The 14,455-nt window shown below is 50.1% G+C and overlaps 1 long non-coding RNA gene across 5 annotated transcripts in view; it reads left to right on the top strand.

Annotated features, from left to right (window-relative positions):
- The first annotated feature begins 10,937 nt into the window (after positions 1–10,937).
- LOC123383944 overlaps positions 10,938–14,455 on the top strand; it is a 49,628-nt gene continuing 46,110 nt past the window's right edge. For 2 of the 5 annotated variants that reach the window (XR_006594396.1, XR_006594398.1), the window contains exon 1: positions 10,941–14,174. This is a non-coding gene — a long non-coding RNA (uncharacterized LOC123383944). Of the gene's footprint in view, positions 14,175–14,455 lie in introns of all 5 variants that reach the window. The other 3 variants (XR_006594392.1, XR_006594386.1, XR_006594400.1) reach the window with 3 other exon arrangements.

Consider the following 14,455-nt stretch of genomic DNA (forward strand, 5'->3'; position numbering starts at 1 on the left):
TCGTCGGTGTGTCTGTTTGTTTCCTTATTGTTAAGTGTTAAGGATTCTTTGTATATCTTGGGCACAAGTCCTTAAATCAGATACGTTTTTTCAAATATTTTCTCCCAGTTTGTGGCTTGTCCTTTCAACTCTTAATTCTTTGTCTCTATGAGAAATCTGTAGAATGGAAAATGGTAAATGTGTTCAAGGGTCAAAAAGAAGTAGATGATGTGATCAATGCATGGTTGACATGGTCTCTAAGGTTGTAATAGAGGATGGATGTCCCTGAATTAGAGGCAGTATTGGGCACATGATAGGGGAATTCACAGTGAGGTTTGGTTTTATTGCCATGCTTTGGTTCTGATTGGAAAGGGTGACGTTTGTGGTTATAAGAAGTTTAAAGTGTAGATATGGTCTGAGAAGCCATGTGCTGTGTACTAGAAGTAAGAGACTAAGTGATAAGACAAAGGGATGGGAGGGGTTTGGGAACATTACCAATGCTGGGGCCATATTCTCAGGGCCTGTTGTGGGTTTGTTCATATTGAGGAGCTCTAATGCCCAGCCCAACAGCTCTGTAGTTCAGTTTGGTACCAGAACCAGTGTGAATAGCAATTCTGTTTCAAAAACCAGTTACAAATAAGGCTTTGGGATAAGCTAAACGCAATTATTACTTAGTTTGGAGAAAAATCCTAAAAACAGAGCAAATTAAGCAGAGAGTAGCTCAGGTCAAAAATATAAAAAAATGCATCAAACTGTGTTTGGATGTTCTGGTTCTTTATACCTTGCTTTCAGTGTTACTTTCTCATACATTTCTGTATAATTAGAATCTCGGCAATTTCTTGTATAGATGGAATTAGAAAATAGGAAAAAAAATAGAGTTGGGATCAGTCCATGTTTTCCTCTCTCGCACTCAGGCTATGATAACTAGACAGGTGAGGCTGTTCCCCACTGAGCCAACATGACTATTCAGGAATTGGTACGTGGAGTCAGTAGGAAAAATCAACCCAGAAGCTGTAAGTCCAGGGCATATGCCTCACCTGTTTCCCCCATGGAGCCATGGGCATCACTGACTTATTACAATAGCCTTCCATGCACTTGCCCTTGACCTACAATGCTTCTCAGAATAGGACTTGATGAGGGCACCTGGGTGGCTCAGTTGGCTAAGCATCTGATTCTTGGTTTTGGTCCAGGCCATTATCTCATGGTTGTGAGATCGAGCCCCACGTCAGGCTCCACTCTGACAGTGCAGAGCCTGCTTGGGATTCTCTTTCTCCCTCTCTTTCTGCTCTTCCCCTACTTGCTCTTTCTCTCTCTCTCTCTCTCTCTCTAAATAAATAAATTTAAAAAAGAGAATAAGACTTGATGGACCTACTTCTAATTTATCATAGCTGGTCCATGTCTTAGCATGGGCTTCTATATCAGAATACCATAGCCTGAGTGGCTTAAACTACAGACATTTATTTCCCACAGTTCTGGAGCCTAGGAAGTTCAAGATTAGGGCACCAGTGGATCCGGTGTTGGGTGAGGCTCCACCCTTGTGACCTCATTACCTCCCAAAGGCCTCCAAATACCATCAGAGTGGGAATCTAGGCTTCAGTATATGAATGTGAGGGGGATAAACATTCAGTCCGTGGTAGACTACGGGAAGAAATGTACTTGTCACCCCTGAAGGGTCACAAAAGGAGACTTGGCTTGGCTCTGAAAACCCCAGTGACCTCCTGTCAACCTACCCACCAAGCTCGGGACTCTGCTGGCCACTGGATGACATGGCCGGACAGGCGTGTGGCCAAGCTGCTTCGGTACGATTACGCCAAGGAGACGCTGACAGATTGCAGACACACTTAGGTGGCCCTGAACCCTGAGGTCTGGAGAGGGAGCTCCCAGACAACGACACCGGGCCGTGGCAGGCCACTGCCGTGGCCGGGATTCCTGTGGAGGCTGTGCCGCTGTGATCTCTTCTTTACCTGCGCGTCATCCGTGTGGCCTGAGCCGACCACATCAGAAATGTCTGCTGCTGCTCACACCGGGGCCACGATCTGAGCAAAAATCACGAGCCACTTGAGAAGCTGTGCAGGGGTGTGTGAGTTGGGGTGAGAATGGCCAGGCGGGGGTGGGGGAGGGAGGCGGGGAACGTGGCAAGTCTTGAAGCTGTGGCTTTAGACAAATTCTGCCTGAAGGAGGGGTTGGGGCTGGGGCACAGGGCTGTGGGGTCCCCGAGCAGACCCTGAGGACTCCAGGGAAGAGGCAGGGAGCAGGATGCCACACGGATACATCAACACAATGATTATTTTGTGTTCAAATGGCCCAGTAAAGCGAATTATCACCCTTCTGGGGGGGGGGGCAGTGGAGGGAGAAGGGAGAAGAGGTAGGGTGAGGGGTGAAGAGAGCAAGCGCTCAACCACTCAGTGCTTCAGCTTTGAAGCCTTCTGTGAGAGCTCTACCATCAAAAGCCGCCCTTGGCACGGTGGTGTGTGGGGTTTGTGTCCTACACTGGGGGGGCCTGGCTCAGAGCGGCCCCCACTGTGCGTACCAAGGAGGCTGGCCTCCTTCTCGCAGCTTTGCCGCTGAGATGGGGCGGAGGCCCTGAAGAGGCAACGTGAGGGGGTGTCTTAAACGTGGAGACGGAATTCCCAGCACGCACGTCTGGGAAATTCGCCCCTTCGGGAGAGCAGGAGGTGAGAGGAGGTGGGGGGTGTGGGAGTGAGAGTTTACAGCATTATCATTTCTGGTTCCAGCACAAGGGCGCCTTGGCGGTAACAGCGATGTGGTTGGGTTGGCAGAGGGGCGGAGGATGCGAGACCCTGCGAGTGCCAGGGAGGGGGCAGAGCAGAGAGACTTCAAATGCTGGTACCATTCTGGAACGGCTCTGGACGCACAAGCCAGAGACACAATGTTTTAGGAAGAGCGATGACAGAAAAGCACAGATTCAGCCAATGCTCTGAGCCCAGCAAGCGACAGGCAGCAGTGCCTTCATGGTCATCGTGTCGGGCTGGGGGCTGGGGGCTGGGGGCTGGGGGCTGGGGGCTGGGGGTGCTTGGTGGCAGACACAAGGCAGACCCTGGGGAAGCCTCTGCGGGAGGCCGGGGGGCCGGTCTCTTGGAGGATGAGGACCTGTCAGTCCTGCTGGCCCCTTAGCTGGGGGTGTGAGGGGTGGGGGCTTCAGGGGGCAAGTCAGGTCTATCACGAGGTTACACGTCTTGGGGAAAATGTAGCCCCTTAAAGGCCCGGTGCATTGTCTCTGAGAATATCCTCAGTCCAATCGCGCTCAAAGTGGGTTGTTCATGGAGAAGTGGGGAATTCCGTACGTGGCAGTCTCCCTAGAACCTCTTTGTTGGGTTTGACAATGTATATAATAATGGGACTGGTGATACACCTCAAGTGAAAACAAGAACCTAGGTTCAGACCGTCAAGGACTCGGAGGCCTCACGTACGAACATCAATTAGCCTAAACAGGGCTCAGGCATTTCTTTCCTTCCATAGGCTCAGGGGCCCCTGCAGCCAGCCAGAGAGGTGGGGGTGGAAGGCATATCCTGGGCTGGCCCATCTTACTTCCTGCTTTGGCCGTCACTCAGTCTCAGCCAGCACATCCAGTGGTCTCAGCTGGCAGAGATTTTGGTCTTCGTCTTCCCCTGAGGCAGGAGTCCCTTATGGTCCCCTGTAGTCCACCGTCTCAGATCATGCCAAGGAGATTTAGGGAGTTGTCAGCACTCGCATGGTTTGGCATCGGGGACTATATGCCAAATGGGGAGCCTGGGCACACTGAGCTCGCTTCATGGTCTATTGGTTCACAGTTACATCGGCCATATTGGTCGTACCCCAAACTGCATAAGCCATGCCATCATTGGCTGTGTACATGCTTTGCAAATTGACTCAACTTACCAATATATTCCATAATTTTTCTGTACTACCCCAAACATGTTTATGACTTGGGGGTACAGCAGATGTTTATCTCCTTGGAAGGCAGTAGCTGTAGGCTTATTGGTAATGGAGGAATGATGTTTATAACTCTAACTCCTTTGGAGAAAAACATGTTTACAAGCAAAGGAATGTTTTTGGTGGAAAAGCTTGTTTATCAGTTGTAAGCGCAGCGAACAGGTTTTTGTTTATATCTGTTAAAATAGAGGATGAGACATCCTTCATGAAAATTCATTTTACGTATCCTGGACTGGACAGTGGGTTACCCTCACCACCCATTGTTCGCCTCAATACATATTTCGCTGCAGTTGCATTTTCCAGCCGGGTTTTCATTCTGGAAACAGCGTCGTGCTACTTTGGTTCGAGAACATGTCATTGAACAAAATGGTACCAAGAATACTTAGGAGAGTAATGGTGATCTGATCGTATTGGGTACTAATAGTTTGGGTTTGGGTTTTCTGGACACTGTACTCTGTGGGAATGTGGGAAGTTCTTTTTCATGGACAACTATATTCCCGATTCCAACAACAGCATCTGGCACATGGAAGGTGCTCCATACATATTTGTGGAATGAATGAATGAATGGGAGAATGATTCTTTTTTGAAAGAATTTTTTAATGTTTTATTTATTTTTGAGAGAGAGAGAGAGAGAGACAGAGCTTGAGCGAGAGAGGGGCAAAGAGAAAGAGACACGCACAGAATCCAAGGCAGGCTCCAGGCTCTGAGCTGTCATTATAGAGCCTGACGCAGAGCTCGAACTCAGGAACCGTGAGATCATGACCTGAGCCGAAGTCTGATGCTCAGCCGACTGAGTCACCCAGTCACCCTGGGAGAATGATTCTTTTAACAGACATCTTGTCCACCCACACCCCCCACTGCCAGGGAATTCAAAATACTACATAAACCTTACCTTTTACTCAAAAACCTGTTTCTTATGTGATAAGAAGAACAGGTGTGTTAGCCATTACACAAATAAGAAAAAAAAAATCCTTCAAAAACTTTGCCTTTGGTTTTTTTAGGTGGATCCGTGGTAACGTAGGATCTCCTGGCTCCTTATCCCAGGCTCAGGGGGCTGGCCCACACAGCCAGGAAGGGAAGCTCTCGTCCCACACCAGCCGAAGGGCTCTGCATTCTGCCCATCATGTGGGGCAAACCAGTGTCCCTCCTGTATCTGTCAGGCCTGTGGCTTGTCCTGATTCTGTAGAGGGGGAGGGGCTTGTTGGCTTGTTGGGGTCGGGGGTGGGAGGTGCTGATGTCTGGTTTATAGACTCAGGTATGAACAGGGAGCCCAGAGTCAGAAATAAGGGGCCAGACAATGCTGGACTTCTTTCTCCGAAAGACACAGGAAGCTATCTGTGAGCCACAGTGCCACCAAAGGGACAGGAGCCACGACACTGTGAGCAGAGTTTTGCCCTGTGGCCCCTCATACTGAGGCCATGAGCAGAATAACTGTCATAGGTCCCACAGCTTAATGCTGGTTCTGCCACGCTGCTGCTCACTAAGTCACTGGGCTCTAGTCTTTCTAATGTCGTTGAGCCTCAGTTTCCTAATCTGTAAGGCAGGAGTAATAAACCCACCTCAAGTGAGTTGTGAGTGTCTAAACGAAATAAAGTAAATGAAAGTAGTCTGCAAATCATGAAATCCTATACAGGTATATTATTGCTTTTAGTTAGATTTTTTTTTAGGAGAGCCAACTTTTATCGACAGTTGCTGTGCTGAGCCTTTTACAAGCATTATCTCATTTAATCATTATAAGCACCTTGTCAGGGAAATGCCCCTCTTGGTCATGGCAGAAATGTTTTAATAAAATAGGACAACGTAAAGAAAATAAAAAATACCTGTGATTCCACTGACCCAGTGATATTGTTAGTTGGTTACTTCAATGTTCCTCCCTTCCTCCGGAATGCCAAGGCTGGTCAGGTCAGGAAGAAGGGCTCGGGAAAGGTGTGTGTATGTGCGAGGCCTGCGCCCAGGTCTGCACGCTGGCCGCTGACTCTAGCGGCGGTTGAGGTGGGGTGGCTAGTGGCCGTCACGCCATCTCCTCGGAGGTCAGCCAGGCTCAGGCCATCAAAACAGGAAAAGGGTCAGGGCAGAAAAGCGGTCCCCATTTTTAGCTCTTACCATGTTCCAGGCATGGAGTAAGAGCCTTGTCTGTATCTCATTAATCTTTACGATGCCTAGAAGGCAGATGTGAGCTATGGTTCCCATTTTGTAGCTCAGAGTTGGAGACAGAGAGAGGTTATTGGCCCCAGGGCACTTCTAGGAGCCATCCGTGCCCAGAAGTAAACCTAAATGGACTAGCTTCCTGGCCCGTGAAGCCCTTCTAACTCCCAAGAAGAGTGCGGCCCGTTGACATCTGCTTTTGCCACCAGTCTGCTGGGATTTCTTCTCTTCAAGAGGGGTCTCGGTCTGGAGGGGCTTATCGGCAGGCAAAAGGAAAGAGATGTCTCTGACACGGTTGGTAGATTGCTGTTTCCCGGGCAGCCAGTTAGAGGCACCTGAACACACAAATGATAAATAATGTAGATTTGCTCATTTGTCAGGCACTGCCATTTGTTGAGTTGTGTGGTGTCAGGTACTTTTGTCCAAAGGGGGTGAATTCTAGAAGTCAGCTTCTTTCAGCACTAAATGAACTCCACCACAGGCTCAGGTCCCTAGTGATGTGGCCACTGGTGGCCAGAGACCTCTGTGGCTTTCTTCCATGTCATTCCGGCCAAAACACAGACAGTCCCACAGGATGCCTTCCAGGGCTGGCTGCTGGGGACGGCAGTCAACAACGGCGTGGATGTTTTGGAAAATTGGGAGAGGGGGTGTGGGTTATGGATGGTGGACTCAAAAAAATGCCCAACTCCAATCTTGAGCAAATTACTCACCTTGCTAAAGCCTTAGTTTCCTCAGTCTGTAAAATGGAGATAATATTGCCCACCTCCGAGATGGGTAGGAAGAATAAATGAAGGATTATACGAGGTCATGTACAGCTAGTGCTTAACACACAGAAGGTGGTTATAAGGCTTCGTTTGTAATACTAATACTAAAACTAATAATAGCTATTGTTTTGAGATGTGGAAAAATCATCAACCTACCCTCCCTCCATGTACACACTCAAAAAACCACCACCCACACTGTATTCGTTTCCTAGGGCTGGTGTTAACAAAACACCACACATTCAGGGGCTTAGAATAACAGAAATTGATTGTCTCACAGTTCTGGAGGCTGGAAGTTGGAAATCAAGCAGTTAGCAGGTTTGAATCCTTCTAAAGGCTCTGAGGGAGAATCTGCTCCAAATGTCTCTCCTTGATTCTGGTGGTTGGTGGTAATCTCTGGCATTCCTTTGCTTATAGACACATCTCTGAGCTTTCTGCCTCTGTTGTCACATGGTCTTCTTGTAAAGACGCCAGTCATATTGGATTTAGGGCCCACCCTAGTTGAGTATAAGCTCATTTTAATTTGAATACATCTGCCAAGACCCTATTTCCAAACAAGGTCACATTCACAGGTACTGGGGTTAGGACTTCAACATATCTTTTTGGGGTACACAGTTCCAGCCACAACACCCATGTACCTCATGCTTAGAGAATCTTTTCAGTTTCTTCTTTTTTTTTTTTGCCATTATTTTCTAAGACTTCATTATGCGAACCCCAGGAGTTAGGTGACTTCATTTCTTTTGCTGAACTGCCATGTCTTTAGTCAAGATTGAAATGTTCCAGGTAGACTGTCTTATCTGTGGTTTTCACTTCAGTAGTTCAGTCATTGATTGACTGAATGAGGAGTTCATGGATTGACTCAATGAGGAGTCATTGATTGACTGAATGAATGAGTCAATGAGGAGTTCAGTCATGGATTCAACAAGTGAATTCTGAGGTCCTACTCTGTGCGAGACACCGGGATGGGTCTTGGGATCCGGAGTCAAATAAGGCACAATCCCTGGCCTCAAGCAGGTAGGCCTGGGGGCAGAGAGACAGGTGAAGAGTCAGATTTAAATACTGTGATACCGCATGGCCCTTGCAGGGAGCTGGGAGACCAGAAAGGCCGAAGGTCCCCACAGGAGAAACATACTCTGCCCGGGGAGTGAAGGGCGGCCTGCAAAAGATCACTCCTGCAGGACTCAGGGGAACAGAAAAGGGAATTCCTGGCAGGGTGGCCAGCGTGGCAGAGGATGGAATGAGAAGAGGCAGGAAAAGTGGACAGCACCAGGCCCTCTCCAGAAAGCAGGTGTGGGAGGGGAGGGGAGAAGCATGGGGATGTGCACACTGGGACTCAGGAAGGTGCAGGGAGTCCCAGAAGTGGAGGCCGTTTTGCAGGAAGGTGGGATGGAGGGCTTGAGCCTGTTGCCCACAATCTACACTATGTTGTCCTAGGCAGGTGCATTAGCCAGTGTTCCCAGAGTAACAGAACTGATAGGATGTGTGAGTGTGTATATATATAAAATCATTATAGGAAATTGGCTCACACAATTGTGGAGGCTGGCAAGTTGTCAGATCTGCGGTTGGCAAGCCAGAGAGCCGGGAGAGCCAATGTGTGGTTGCAGTCTGAGTCTGAAGGCCTGGGTACAAGGAGAGCTGATAGTGTAAGTTCCAGCCTGAAGGCTGGCAGGCTCGAGACCCCAAAACTGCTGATGGTTCAGTGTTAGTCCAAGGCCGGGAAAGACCACCTCAAGCAGTGAGGCAGGAGGAGGTCCCTCTCACTCAGCTTTTTTCTTCTATTCAGGCCTTCAACTGATTGGATGAGGCCCACCCCCCACTGGGGAGGGCAAATGGCCTTAGTCTGTCCATTCAAGTGCTAATCTCACCCCAAAACACCTTCACAGACACACTGAGAAAGTCTGACCAAATATCTGGGTACCCCATGGCCCAGTCAAGTTGATACACAAAATTAACATCATAGCAGGAAATGACAACAGATCTCAATTTCTGAACCCTCCAGATCTTTCCCCATGCCTGTGTGGTTTGGGGGGCCAATCGACCCTGCTGTTAATTATTGTAAAGGCTGGGAAAGTAAACTAGTTTGGACAAGGGCAACACCTGCCATCACCAGGGAAGTGAGTCTACCCAGTGCAGGTAACCCCTCCACCCTATACGGACAGCTGTGTCCACAGCTCTGGGAGTCTGGACTGAGTGAGCTGAGTTCCAGAGGTGGTGGCCAGGACCCTATCTTCTGAAATGCCTGGAGGAGAGTAAGGCCAGCTAAGCCCACCGAATAGGAGAGCTTGCACCAGGCAATGCACTGGAGGGGAAGGAGCAGCTCGGTCTGGGATGCAAATTTATGCAAACTAGCAGGTGGGCCCGTGAGTCCTGGGATTTTTTTTTCCTACCACAAGAGCAACAGTGTTCTGATTCCTCACTGGTCTCTCCCGTTCTGTCTCTCCCGGGGTGCTCCCCGCTGTAGGCTCGAGCAGAGCTTCATTCAGTCTGGTCCAGGGAGGCAGCTGGGGCTGCCCAGAAGTGGCTGCGGAACTGGGTGGTGAGGGGAGTGGACATCTGGGCTGCCTCCTCTGCCAGGGTCCCTTTCTGGTAAGCGTGCAAGGTCTCTGCGTGCCCGAGAGGGTTGGGATGTGCGTGGGCAGGTTGGAAATGCCCCCCGTGTGCCAGATGCCAGCAGGCCTGGTGCGAGGATCACACAGTGAAAAAACAGGCGCATGCCCTAGAGAAAAATGTGGTTTAAGGGGAGGCAGACGTGCAAATAAACGCTCATGTTAAGTTCGAGAATAGTGCTGTGTTCAAAAGCAACGGGAAGACACATAAAGGAGCAAAGACTTATTTAATTATCACATCAACCTCAGGAGATAGGAATTATGGGCCCATTGTTACAGACGTGGAAACTGAGGTTAGAGAAATTCCCTCTCTTTCTCCCTTCCTCCTGCCTAACCTGCTTTCTCTCCGTCCCTGTCTCTCCTCTCCCTGCCCTCCCCCCATGCTCTTTTCTTTTTTTCCTTCCTTTTGTATTTCTTCCGTTAAACAAATATTTACTGAGCACCTCCCATATGCTAAGCACTGTGCCTTGCGCTGGGAGTCAGTAGGGAAACACAGTCCTTGTCTCCAGAGAGATTTACAGCACAGAGGGGACATAGTCAGGACACAGCATCAAAAGCAACATAATTACTATCATGGTAGGAAGAGTAAAAGGCACAATGAGAGCATTACCTGGGAGTTCTCACCCAGTATGGAGTGTTGACCAAGGTCACCCAGCTGGCAAAGGTCAAGGCCCCTGTTGCCCCTCTCTCTAGTTTTGGGTCTTGCCCGATATGCGGTGAGGAAGGGGACACTGAAGCACTCCCTGGGTAAGTTGTGACCAGGTACTTGCAGGGGTCACGATCTCCTGGACCCAGGACTGTGACTTTAGGGAAATGCCCAGCTGAATAGAGAAAGATTTTAATACTGGAGTGCGGGTTGCATTTAGCTGGCCTTAGCCCAGGGGCTCCAGAGACGCATCCTCAAGGACACAGCCACGTCTGCACCACTGTCACAGAGTGTGTCCTGTCTCCTAGCAAGTCCTGAGCACTCCAGGGTTGCACACCATGCTCCTTCGCATCTGTAAATTGAAAACAAACTGACCAGGAAAATTCTCTTATCTCAGAATCCCAGCCTTTTAGTGGAAAAGAGAGACCCGGAATTAGTTCACTGTAACCAAAATTCACTCATTCTCCTATTAATAAACCCCTAGATATTATCTTTTGAGCATCGATTTGGGACTAAGGCACCAGGCTAGGTGCTGGAGAGAAAAAGAAACATCAAGATGTGGTGTGTCCCGTGGAGTCTGAGGGCGGGGGAGGCAGCGGGAACGTTAAGTTTCCAACTTCTGGTGGGTGCACTGACAGAGCTGGGCCTGGGGCCGCGGGAGCACAGCGAGGGCTGGCCGAGCATCAAGCAGGATTCGGGAGGGGATGCGGTGTTGGATAAGGCTGGGTGCTGTTTGGACAGGGGTCCTGCTTCCTTCCAGCAAAAGCACATTCCATCCCCAGAGCATCTGAGCAGCAGAGTCCCTTGGTCAGATCTGCATGTGAGTTGGATAGGGTGAGAGCTGTGTGGAGGATGGACTTGGGACGGGAGAATCTATAGGTGACTACCCAGAAGGCTAATCCAGGAGCTGCAGGGGCAGGAGCGACGCCCCGTGGAAGCCAGCAGGAGGAATGATGGGTTCTGCCTTGAAGGTGGGGCGCCAGCCTTCCCCGAGGAGCTGCCGGGAAGGGTGGCGTTCGGGGGTGTGGGTGCGCGTATACCAAGCAGAGGGGAAGTCACGTGACTGCCGGCGTAAGCGCACACGGTGCGCTCTGCTTTGACTTCCGGAAGCCCTGCCGGCCAGCAGACCTCTACCAGGGTAATCGCAGAGCCCCCTCCACGGCCTGGCTAGCTCCATGAGGACGGTACCCTGGAAGCTGGGTTCGGACCACGTGACGGCCAAGGGCGCACACCTGACGCACACAGGCCTGCTGCTTTCTCTCGCTGTGATTAGGACGGAGAGACTCAAAGGTGGGAGGTGGGAGCTGAGCCCCACATGGGGCGGAACATCAAAGGGAAGATTCTGAATCTCCAGCTATGCACCTGAGCCCTCAGGGTTCTCCTTTCCGAGCCCTAGTTATTCAACTCTCCTTAGAATTCTCTGGGATTAGCCTTCCAAAATATTCCTTTTTTCCCCCCTAAAGTGGGTTTTTGTTATGTACAACCAACATAACATTAGCTAGTACTCACTGGCCAAGGTGAATTTGCAAAGCAAAAATAATATACTTTTCAAAGCCAATTTCGGACACCTTTGTCTGCAAGTTGAATTAGCCAAATTATGTCTACATTCCTGCCCTTCTAAAATTTGCAGTTCTTCCAAGATCATCTGCTAATCTCAGCTTGGACATGGGCTGGCTTTCAGGATGGGCCAGCCTGGCAGCTGCCTTGAGACACGATGGACCAGGGGCTAAGAGGCCTGTGCCAACCACCTGCTCTGCCAGGGGCCATGCATCCTGGCGTCAGCATCAGCGGGGCCTGGTTACCTCCAGAGTCTGGTCTGAGCCTGCCCAGCCAGTGGTTGGGTAGAAGGCATACAGGAGAAAGAAGCAGGCTGGGTAGGCCTCATCCCCATCAGGGTGACCATCTCTCAGCGAGTGTGACCTAGACCCTGCCAGGACCAGAATTTGAAGGTCTTGTGTACTCAGGCCCAGTGACAAAGATCCGGCTGCATGCTTGTCTCTCCTGCCCTGCTTCTAAGACACATTTTCTGAATGCATTTTAGAAGTTCTTATTGGTCAGGAGGCAACATAAGCCTCTACCATAGAACACAGCAAGAAGCTGGAACGGGAACATTCCGGGTGCATTATAAATTTAATTAATTTGCCTGGGAATATCTCATTGCCTTCTCCCTCATATGAATGAAATCCACACGATTTCCAATCTGTTTCTATGGTTTCCTTCCTCTGTTCAGATACATTAATTAGCTTGTCAGTTCATTATGGACGTGGGTGCCTTTTATCCCCCTTCAAATCTGAGTCCATATTAATTTAGTTTTGATTTCAACAGTGTTTAAAAATAGAGCAAAATTATTTTGACTAGCATACAATCAGGCCTGTAGGTGTTTAAGGGGCTTGTCACACTAGTCTAGACTTCATTGCTTTTCTCTTTCCTGGGAGGGAGATGTGGCTGTGGTCTCCTGTTTTACTTTGCAGGAAGGGGAGTCGGCCTCAGTTTTCCCTATCATACTGAGTTTCACTGAAAACCCTTGACTCTTTGGCCTGCTGGGCAATCGCGAGCTCTAAAAATCATCAGGACTCTCCCGAGGGTAGGCGGAGGCAAATGTGTCTTCACAAAAAGAAAGATTGATTATGCCTTTTTTATTTGGTTGTTGAGAAGCATGAAAACCCAGACTCCCTCAACCTAAGACACGGGGGCCATCATTTAAGATTGTTCCAAAGAGCTGATGCTCTCAATCCAGTGCTCCCCTGGGGCTGCTCAGCCACTCCCTAGCTTGAGAGCAGTGGGCACGCTGCTCCCACCAGAGAGACTGCCATGGGGCTCACCCAGGCACAGGAGGGCCCTTGTGTCTCAGGCTCTTTGCTTTGTCTTACTCCCAGGACAGAAGTGCCCTAACCTGGCCGTACTTTTGAATCACCTGTCCTCGTAGAAAGTAGACGCCTGGGCCCCCGGCCAGCCCACATGAATCAGAATCTCTGGGGGTGGGGTCCAGTTGTTGGTGTTTGTAAATACCTAATGGGCAGCTGAGTCCAAGGAGCATTGGCCTCTCAAAGTCCTGGTAAAAAGTGGTGTCATGGGTTGAGCTGTGTCCCTCCCCAAAAGATATGTTGGAGTCCTACACCCCGGTGTCTCAGCACGTGACCTTATCTGGAGCTAGGGTCTTGGCAGAAGTAGTGAAGTAAAGAGAAGGTCAGTATGGTGGTCCTTAATCTAATCTGACTGGTGTCCTTACTACAAGGGGAGAGGTTAGGGACGGCACACACGGGGAGAACACCATGTGGAGATGAAGGCAGAGATCAGGGTGATGCTTCCACCAGCCACGGAATGTGAGGGTTGCAGGCAAACCCCAGGAGCTGAGAGAGAGGCAGGCTGCGAATACCTCCTCCCAGCTCTGTGAAGGAAGCCGCCTTGCCTATAGCTTGATCTCAGCCTCCTGGCCTCCATGACCGTGAGATAACATATTTCTGTGATTCCAATTCACCCAGTTGTGGTACTTTGTTATGGCGGTGGCAGGAATCGAAGACACAGGAACCTCACCTTCTGTTTGGAGGGGCCCAGCCCTGCCGGGAGCTGCTTTTGGAATCGCATTCTAAACCAGGTGGCATCCCTCACAGACACTGTCCCGCAAAACTGAGATCATCTGTGATCTGTTTGCCAAAACATCCAGGTAGACAGTAGGAAACTCAGTTTGCCATCGATCTGTTTGTTTTATATGTTGGGGATAGAAGCAATGTAGGCTCTGGAGTTTTCACTTCTTACCTGATTTTGCCATTAGCGCTTCACGCCTGCCTCCCCCAACCCCCGTCAGCTGGAGTAACTGAGGTGAGGCACCTGTGAACCTGGCCCCACCTGGTTCTGAAGCCAGTGTTGGCCGGGCCAATAAATAGGAAGATTCCTCTCCCTCCCCAAGAGGGTGTGGTCTCAAGTTTGTCTCGCTACTGGGAGCTTGGCCGTGTTGCTAGCCTGAACCCTCATTTACTGAGGGCAGTGGGACGTAGAGCTGAAGACAGGAACCTGGGCGCCTTTGCTGGTTTCCGCCTGCTGACTGGGATCTTGGGCTGCTGCTCTCTCTCTCCAAGCCTCTCATTTCTCATCTACAAAACAAAGGTGAGGAAGAACTACCCCTTGAGGTTGTGTTGAGGCTCACCCAAGATGCTATGCAGAAGGCGGTTGGCACAGAATAAGTCCTGGACTAATGGTGGCTACTGTTACCTTTAGCATCTCGCTTCTTTCTGTTATGTGCCCCCCCCCCCCCCCCCGTGCCTACAACTTCTGGCCCAGGCCCCTCTGAAGCCAATGCTATGTCTGAATCTTGCCACTGCCTGGTCTGAGTGCTGACCTTGCGCCCCATATCTGCCTGGGGCCCTCCCTGAACTCAGGCGGACCAT

The sequence above is a fragment of the Felis catus genome, chromosome A1, assembly GCF_018350175.1.
Source record: "Felis catus isolate Fca126 chromosome A1, F.catus_Fca126_mat1.0, whole genome shotgun sequence".
NCBI classification, from domain to species: domain Eukaryota; kingdom Metazoa; phylum Chordata; class Mammalia; order Carnivora; family Felidae; genus Felis; species Felis catus.